The sequence below is a fragment of the Narcine bancroftii genome, chromosome 5 (assembly GCF_036971445.1).
Source record: "Narcine bancroftii isolate sNarBan1 chromosome 5, sNarBan1.hap1, whole genome shotgun sequence".
In the NCBI taxonomy this organism is placed as follows: Eukaryota; Metazoa; Chordata; class Chondrichthyes; order Torpediniformes; family Narcinidae; genus Narcine; species Narcine bancroftii.
The window spans coordinates 228,701,472-228,710,879 of record NC_091473.1 but is presented as its reverse complement, the minus strand read 5'-3'; positions in this window follow the sequence as shown (position 1 = coordinate 228,710,879).

Here is a 9,408-nt window from a genome sequence, read left to right as displayed (position 1 = left end):
ATGAATTGATCTTTCTAAAATGGATTCTAACAAACTATAATGTAACTCTGCTTTGGGTTTCCTTAAAGGGCATCATGTCATTTGCATGTTATTTTCAGTACATTAATTTAGAAAATTTTCTGTGTTTCCTCCATCTTTTCACAAATATTTGGATTATCATGCCATTTGTCGATTTGGGTTGGTACAGACCTGCTGTAATGGCTGCACTGCCGTTGGTGTGGATCTGGGGAGAGCAGGGAGTAAGTATTCAGTGCTCCTCTGCAGGGTCCAACTGCCTTTTAAATGGCCTGTTAAAGGAGCCAATGCGTTTTTATTTAAAATTTTGCAACCACCAGGTTTGTGCTGGAAGCAGACTCGAGGGGTTGCAGGCTCTGGTGGAGGGCACCCTCTCTCTCCACCACCCCCCCCCCCCCCCAACACCACCAGGATAAGCAGAGAGATGATTCTACAGAACAGAGAACATGGCAGTGCACCAACAAGGGACACAGCGACTGTAGGACCCACGCAGGCTGCGGGCCATCAGCGACTTGCAGTCAAAGGACCCATACAGGCTGCGGGCTGCTCATGGGAGTCGGGTATCGGAACTGGGATTCAAGGGGGTGCTGAGGACAAGAGTGGCCCCCGAAGGGTTTCGGGTGCTGAAGGCTTCCTGATTGTATCAGAGGCATATATTTGGAACTTGGAGGGCCAATGGACAGAACAGGAGTCTCCATGGCTGCAGAAGCACTGGAGTCTGAAGGGACTCTCATTTGCTTCTGTTTGACTATAAGACTTCGTGGAATAAGAATGGTGCCTTACAGCGGACTAAAGGAAATTATCTATAATATTACATTTTCTGTTTTATTGCATGACATGCTGATTGTCTAAATTTAAAAAAATAAAGATCACAAGCCAACCTAGCCTTGCTGTTCCCCACAACTATATTATTCCATCTTGGGTCACATCCAGGACCACAAATTCTCATGGTGCTTTTGCCTTCCATTTATTCCTGGAATACCACACTGACCACCGGCTGGTTCGCTGCAAGCATAACCTTCACTTCAAGCCAAAGTCCAGGAACAGTAAAGCCCCCAGAAAGAGGTTCAATGTTGGAAACTTGCAGTCAGACGAAGTGAGAGGAAACTTCCAGGCAAACCTCAAAGCAAAGCTCGAGGATGCAATCCGCCTCACGGACTCGTCCCCTGAAACCCTCTGGGATCAGCTGAAGGTTGCCATACTGCAATCCACTGAAGAGGTACTGGGCTTCTCCTCCAGGAAAAACAAGGACTGGTTCGACGAAAACCACCAGGAAATCCTGGAGCTGCTGGCAAAGAAGCGAGCTGCCCACCAGGCTCACCTTGCAAAGCCGTCTTGGCCAGAGAAGAAACGAGCCTTTCATCGCACATGCAGCCATCTTCAGCGCAAACTCCGGGAGATCCAGAATGAGTGGTGGACTAGCCTCGCCAAACGAACCCAGCTCAGCGCGGACATTGGCAACTTCAAGGGTTTTTACGAGGCTCTAAAGGCTGTGTACGGCTCCTCACCCCAAGTCCAAAGCCCGCTGCGCAGCTCAGACGGCAAAGTCCTCCTCAGCGACAAGATTTCCATCCTCAACCGATGGTCAGAACATTTCCAATCTCTTTTCAGTGCCAACCGCTCAGTCCAAGAATCTGCCCTGCTTCAGCTCCCTCAACAGCCCTTAAGGCTATAGCTGGATGAGGTCCTCATCCGGGAAGAGACATATAAGGCAATTGAACAACTGAAAAGTGGCAAAGCAGCAGGTATGGATGGAATCCCCCCCAGAGGTCTGGAAGGCTGGCGGCAAAACTCTGCATGCCAAACTGCATGAGTTTTTTCAAGCTCTGCTGGGACCAAGGAAAGCTGCCGCAGGACCTTCGTGATGCCATCATCATCACCTTGTACAAAAACAAAGGCGAGAGATCAGACTGCTCAAACTACAGGGGAATCACGCTGCTTTCCATTGCAAGCAAAATCTTCGCTAGGATTCTCCTAAATAGAATAATACCTAGTGTCGCCGAAAATGTTCTCCCAGAATCACAGTGCAGCTTTCGCGCAAACAGAGGAACTACTGACATGGTCTTTGCTCTCAGATAGCTCCAAGAAAAGTGCAGAGAACAAAACAAAGGACTCTACATCACCTTTGTTGACCTCACCAAAGCCTTCGACACCGTGAGTAGGAAAGGGCTTTAGCAAATACTAGAGCGCCTCGGATGCCCCCCAAAGTTCCTCAACATGGTTATCCAACTGCACGAAAACCAACAAGGTCGGGTCAGATACAGCAATGAGCTCTCTGAATCCTTCTCTATTAACAATGGCGTGAAGCAAGGCTGCGTTCTCGCACCAACCCTCTTTTCAATCTTCTTCAGCATGATGCTGAAACAAGCCATGAAAGACTTCAACAATGAAGATGCTGTTTACATCTGGTACCGCACGGATGGCAGTCTCTTCAATCTGAGGCGCCTGCAATCACACCAAGACACAAGAGCAACTTGTCCGTGAACTACTCTTTGCAGACGATGCCGCATTAGTTGCACATTCAGAGCCAGCTCTTCAGCGCTTGACGTCCTGTTTTGCGGAAACTGCCAAAATGTTTGGCCTGGAAGTCAGCCTGAAGAAAACTGAGGTCCTCCATTAGCCAGCTCCCCACCATGACTACCAGCCCCCCCCCCCCCCCCCACATCTCCATCGGGCACACAAAACTCAAAACGGTCAACCAGTTTACCTATCTCGGCTGCACCATTTAATCGGATTCAAGGATCGACAACGAGATAGACAACAGACTCGCCAAGGCAAATAGCGCCTTTGGAAGACTACACAAAAGAGTCTGGAAAAACAACCAACTGAAAAACCTCACAAAGATTAGCGTATACAAAGCCGTTGTCATACCCACACTCCTGTTCAGCTCCGAATCATGGGTCCTTTACCGGCATCACCTACGGCTCCTAGAACGCTTCCACCAGCGTTGTCTCCGCTCCATCCTCAACATTCATTGGAGCGACTTCATCTCCAACATCGAAGTATTCAAGATGGCAGAGGCCGACAGCATCGAATCCACGCTGCTGAAGATCAAACTGCGCTGGGTAGGTCACGTCTCCAGAATGAAGGACCATCGCCTTCCCAAGATCGTGTTATATGGCGAGCTCTCCACTGGCCACCGAGACAGAGGTGCACCAAAGAAGAGGTACAAGGACTGCCTAAAGAAAGCTCTTGGTGCCTGCCACATTGACCACCGCCAGTGGGCTGATATCGCCTCAAACCGTGCATCTTGGCGCCTCACTGTTCGGTGGGCAGCAACCTCCTTTGAAGAAGACCGCAGAGCCCACCTCACTGTCAAAAGACAAAGGAGGAAAAAGCCAACACCCAACCCCAACCAACCAATTTTCCCTTACAACCGCTGAAACTGTGTCTGCCTGTCCTGCATCGGACTTGTCAGCCACAAACGAGCCTGCAGCTGACGTGGACATTACCCCTCCATAAATCTTCGTCCGCGAAGCCAAGCCAAAGAAAATTCCTGGAAGGATCCAACAGATTGTGGGACTTTCACTTGCACTCAGTTTGGAGATCAAAGCTGAGCCTTCACTGTCCTTGATCAGAAGGCTGTCTGTTCACACACTGACATGTGAGTGAATCTGCCAATCACAGTGATATCAAGACTGGTTTGAGATTGCATGTCCTTAACACATAGATTGACTCACTGAATAGAGCACACCACCACACTCCTTGCATAGCCACATCTCTAGAGTATCCCACTCCACAGTCACACAGCACTCCACTCGAACCATCCCAAACACGCACAGCAAAAAAAAATCAAGCACACAGACCATCCCAACCACATCAATCCAAGGTACATCAAGACAGAGAGGATTTTCCCCAGATCAACACTGAGTGTTGTTGTCAGTACACCAGCTTTTCTTTACCTGATCTATACATTCCACCCAGTTCATGGTGCATGGCCATGCTGCTCTGAACCAGATTCCCAGCTCTTCTAAACATTTGGACCCGCTTCCAAAGAACATCGCCCAACTTCTGCAATTGACTTCAATGCATCAATTGACAGAGACAATCAGAAGTTGGTCTTGGCTGATTTGCTGGAGTACTGGCACAGGAGGGGAAATAAAGGTTCACAGAGGTTTACAGCTTCAAAATTCACAGTGACATCGTTATTGTCACGTCATGTATCTGCATGCCAGTACTCAGTCCTTGAGGTTTCCTTTTCTGCTTGCATTGTGCCAGAAATTGGCTCTCCTCCTCTATCCTAACAGTGCTTAAGAAGAGTTTCAACTCATCTCCTGAATAATGCAGCTGACTGCTTGATGCAAGTTTGATGGGATGATGCCCTCAAATTATCTGACTTTAAAAAAAAACAATAATGCAACCCATCTTACTGCTTGGAGCCCCCAAAGACCACAGGCCTAAGCTCCGAGCCCATTCGCTCTTTCAGTCCCATTGCATAGTACACATGCTGTGATTCAGTAGGATTTATTGGAAAAGAAGCTGCTCCATATTTGTGCACTGTACCAAGATTTATTTTTGATTAAATATTAAGTCATAAATACAATCAATAATGTGGATAAAAATTAATCATAATTTCCTCAGATATGAGTTAAGCGTACATGCAATTATAAAATGACACAGCAGCACTTAAACCCCTCAGTAACTTAATTTTGTGTAATTTGCAGCTATTGATTGATATCATTTGTCAGAATTTCAACTGAAGTATCAAAGTTGCAGGAGTGGGTAGAAGATTCAGGTCTGAAGGGGGACAAAGGTGGACCGTGCAGTGTTGGGAGATGGAACAAAGGATTTGCATCATTGGGATATCGGGCGGTCATGGGGCACAGGAGGAAAGGGACATTCGCTAAAAATGGTGCAAGTAAGCGTTGTCCTCTTTAAATGAAGCTGAAGCAGTCCTTGGTGTGGCTGCCCTTGTGCGAGTGGCCCAACCTCCAATCAAACTCGTGCATTTTTTCAAAGAGCTCAAGGAATTTCCCTTAAAGCGGTAAGCAAACGTGAAGGGCAGTTTAGATGACTCAGCACAAAGGAGTGGCAAAGCAGTGATCTGGCAGATTGATCGAAGGTGTTCCCTTCGTTGACCCATCCCAAGTGGCTTCAGTGTTATTAACTCACCTGAATTCATGCAAATACTCCATCAGCTGAAACCAAAATATTATCATACTTATCAGGGTCAATGAGGGATTGCCTAAAAAACACGGATTTGTTTGGTGAGACCATTTAAACTCCTTCGATAGGAATAAAATTGGAGTGGCTTGTTGGAGATGTATCCATAAAAATTCTGATTTGCATTTGACTTCTGCAGAAGTGAACGCACAATGGAATTAGAGGAGAGAGATATAATGGGTAAAGATGGAGTAAATGCAAGCGGACTTTGGTCAGGGTGCAGGTCAGTTGGACCTGGAAGAAAAATAGTTCAGCACAGACTAGAAGGGCTGTATTGCTTTATGTTTCTATATTTCTTCAAACAATTCAATTGACCTGCAAGATCCTGAATGTAAAATTTAGAAGGCACTTCAGGAAGGCTCAAATGTCACATTAAAATGACAACAACTAGAAGTATTGAAAGATTTGTTTGATACCCCATTTCAGAAAAAAAATGTACCCATGGTGCACGTGAGCAGGGTCACTTGGCATACCCTGAGGCGGCCCACTCACTGACCATTTGTCCAGAGCTTTACCTGCTCTACTCTTCCTATTGCTTTATCAGTGCCTAATATCCTCTGCATGAACAATTCTGTGTCAGGCTTCTGAGAGGCAAAATAAACCTGGGTGGGGATTGGGTTGGAGATTGTCAGGATGAGAGAGAGAGAGAGAGATTAGAGTCTGTGCAATCAGACAGGAGAGCACATGGTAAGAGGACCAAGGTTTATTACTTGGGACAGAGATTAATTGATTCAAGCCAATTCCACAAGAAGACAAATTGCATGCCATCTGGAATTTTCTCAATCTACTTTATTTAAGTTTGTTCAAAGTCAACAATCTCAGTGAGTTGCAACGAAGTACTCCTGTTGACATGATTAATTTCCAGCAGGCATTTTTTTTCCCCAAACAGAAGTGCACTGTTGTTGACTGCATCCAGTGCCAGTAACTAAATACGAGCAGCCAAGATATTTCCCCACTCAGTAAAGTCATGATTTTAAGTTGCGACACAATGCGCCTTGAATGACATGTACCTTTCACAAAACTCTATCAAATCGCGTTGTGTTTAACTTACAGAGGTAAGCTTGCAGTGTGCTGGGATACTGCAGGCCTTGGGAGCTTTGACCTTCAATCTTGGTGCCAATGGCTCAGCTAAAGCAAGAGTCAGTAGACCCATCAGCACTTCTCACTCTCAATCTGAAGGGCAAATCATAATTTCCTTGTCATAGTTCTGATTTATGGGGGCATTTCTGATGGTCAGCGCCATATATCCTGAAGGCTACTCTGAAGAAGTCTCTCTTCCCAGTTGATTTCAACTGCCCTGGATGAGGCAAGCCCCCAGCATTCAACTCACAACTCCATAGCTTTTGACAACTGTCCAATAGCTTTTGATAACTGCACAAAAACCTTCTGAACATTGATGCCATGGCACAACCAGGACATGAACAGAGCACAACTGTGGCCTGATTGTCCGCAGCTCTCCAGGGGCACATGCAAATGCAATGTTTGCGTTAACTTTGAGGAGAATAGAGTATAAAGGCAAAGATGTAATGCTGAGATTTTATGAGGTGTCAATACTAGGGGGTCTAGAGAATGATCCAAGGGATGAAAGGGTTAACATATGAGGAGTGTTTGATGGTTCTTGGCTGGTATTAATTCGAGTTTTGAAGGATGAGGGGGATCTTTTTGAAACATTCTGAATATTGAAATAATTGGATAAAGTTCCAGTGGTGGGAGAGTCTAGGACCAGAGGGAACAGTTTCAGAATAAAATTCACCCCTTTATAACAGAGGTGAGAAGTTTCTTCACCAGTGCATGGTAATCTGTGGAATTTGTTGCCACAGACAAATGTAGAGGCCAAGTCATTGGGTAGATTTAAAGCAGAGGTTGTTAGGTTCTTGATTTGTAAGAGTGTCAAAGGTTATGGGGAGAAAACAGAAAATGGGGTTGAGAGGAAAAATACATTAGCCATGATTCGAATGGCGGAGCAGACTCAATGGGCTGAATTGCCTCATTCTGCTTCTACCTCTTCTGGTAGAATTTAATGTAACTTTAATTTTATAAAAGTTTAGATGTACAGCATGTTAAACAGGCCCTTCTGGCCCACAAGCCGTGGCGCCAAAATACCCCAGTTAACCTATAATACCCACACATTTTGAAAGGTGAGAGGAAACTGGAGCACCTTGGGAAAACCCACATACGCATGGTGAGAATGCACAAACCTGGGTCGCAGGCACTGTAGTCATATTGTGGTAACATCTGCGCAAACCTGGGTCGCAGGCACTGTAGTCGAATTGTGGTAACATCTGCGCAAACCTGGGTCGCAGGCACGGTAGTCGTATTGTGGTAACATCTGCGCAAACCTGGGTCGCAGGCACTGTAGTCGTATTGTGGTAACATCTGCGCAAACCTGGGTCGCAGGCACTGTAGTCGTATTGTGGTAACATCTGCGCAAACCTGGGTCGCAGTCACTGTAGTCGTATTGTGGTAACATCTGCGCAAACCTGGGTCGCAGGCACTGTAGTCGTATTGTGGTAACATCTGCGCAAACCTGGATCGCAGACACGGTAGTCGTATTGTGGTAACATCTGCGCAAACCTGGGTTGCAGCCACTGTAGTCGTATTGTGGTAACATCTGCGCAAACCTGGGTCGCAGGCACGGTAGTCGTATTGTGGTAACATCTGCGCAAACCTGGGTCGCAGGCACGGTAGTCGTATTGTGGTAACATCTGCGCAAACCTGGGTCGCAGGCACTGTAGTCGTATTGTGGTAACATCTGCGCAAACCTGGGTCGCAGGCACTGTAGTCGTATTGTGGTAACATCTGCGCAAACCTGGGTCGCAGGCACTGTAGTCGTATTGTGGTAACATCTGCGCAAACCTGGGTCGCAGGCACTGTAGTCGTATTGTGGTAACATCTGCGCAAACCTGGGTCGCAGGCACTGTAGTCGTATTGTGGTAACATCTGCGCAAACCTGGGTCGCAGGCACTGTAATCGTATTGTGGTAACATCTGCGCAAACCTGGGTCGCAGGCACTGTAGTCGTATTGTGGTAACATCTGCGCAAACCTGGGTCGCAGGCACTGTAATCGTATTGTGGTAACATCTGCGCAAACCTGGGTCGCAGGCACTGTAGTCGTATTGTGGTAACATCTGCGCAAACCTGGGTCGCCGTGACGACATTTCGAATGGCACATGGTGCACAAATGCAGATGCTTTCAATTATTTGCTGTATCACCTTGCCTGTAGTGGGGGCCTCGACTCGGAGCAGATTCACCACAAGCAGAAGGGGAGCCACTGTGATGAGATGAAGACCAACCAAACCCGAAAAGAATTGGCCCAAGGAGAAGGCGACATCACAGGACGCAGCAACTCCACAAGACAATTGTGATCACAGGGCTCTGCACGAGAGATGGATGATTAATCGGGCAAGAAAGTTGCCTTGAAGGTAGAGCAGGTCATCTTCACAAACCTGACCATGGAAACAAATATTAACTCGTGTGTACGTGACAGTATAAAACTGAAATATACAGGAGAGTTCTGATGGAAATGTCATTAACCTGAAACATCAATATCAGAATTTATTATCATGAACACATCACAAATTTCAGTGTTTTACAACATCACAGTCCAAACATTCATATAAACCACCTTACAACAGTAAATAAAATTGTGCACAACAGGTGAGGCAGTGATTATTCAGGAATCTGATGGCAGCAGGGAAGAAGTTGTCCTTGAGTCGCTAGGCACTTGTCTTTAGGCTCCTGTAACTTTTTCCCGATGGAGGCAGAGTGAAGAGAACATGGCCTGAGTGGTGGGGGTCCTTGAGGAGAGGGGATGCTTTTAAAAGACACTGGCTCTTGTCGAGGTCCTCAATGGAATGAAGTCCGGTGCCTGTGATGTCGCAAGTCAAATTAACAATCTGCTGGAGTTTTTCTTGTCTTGAGTGCTGGCATCTCCATACCAGACAGAGATGCAACCAGCCAGAATGCTCTCCATGCTACACCTGTAGAAGTTTGGGGACTCTTCGGTGACATCCCGAATCTCCTCAAATACCTCATAACTTCCTCAGATGCTCCTTAACCGAATAAGTATTTACAATGCACATATTTGCTGGAAGAACTCAACACGTCATACAGCATCCCTAGAAAGTAAAGAGTAATCAACATTACAGGCTTGAGGAGCAATTTCTCCCATTATTTCAGATTTTCAGTATCTGCACTATTTAATTTCAAGTGATACATGCAGTCATTTC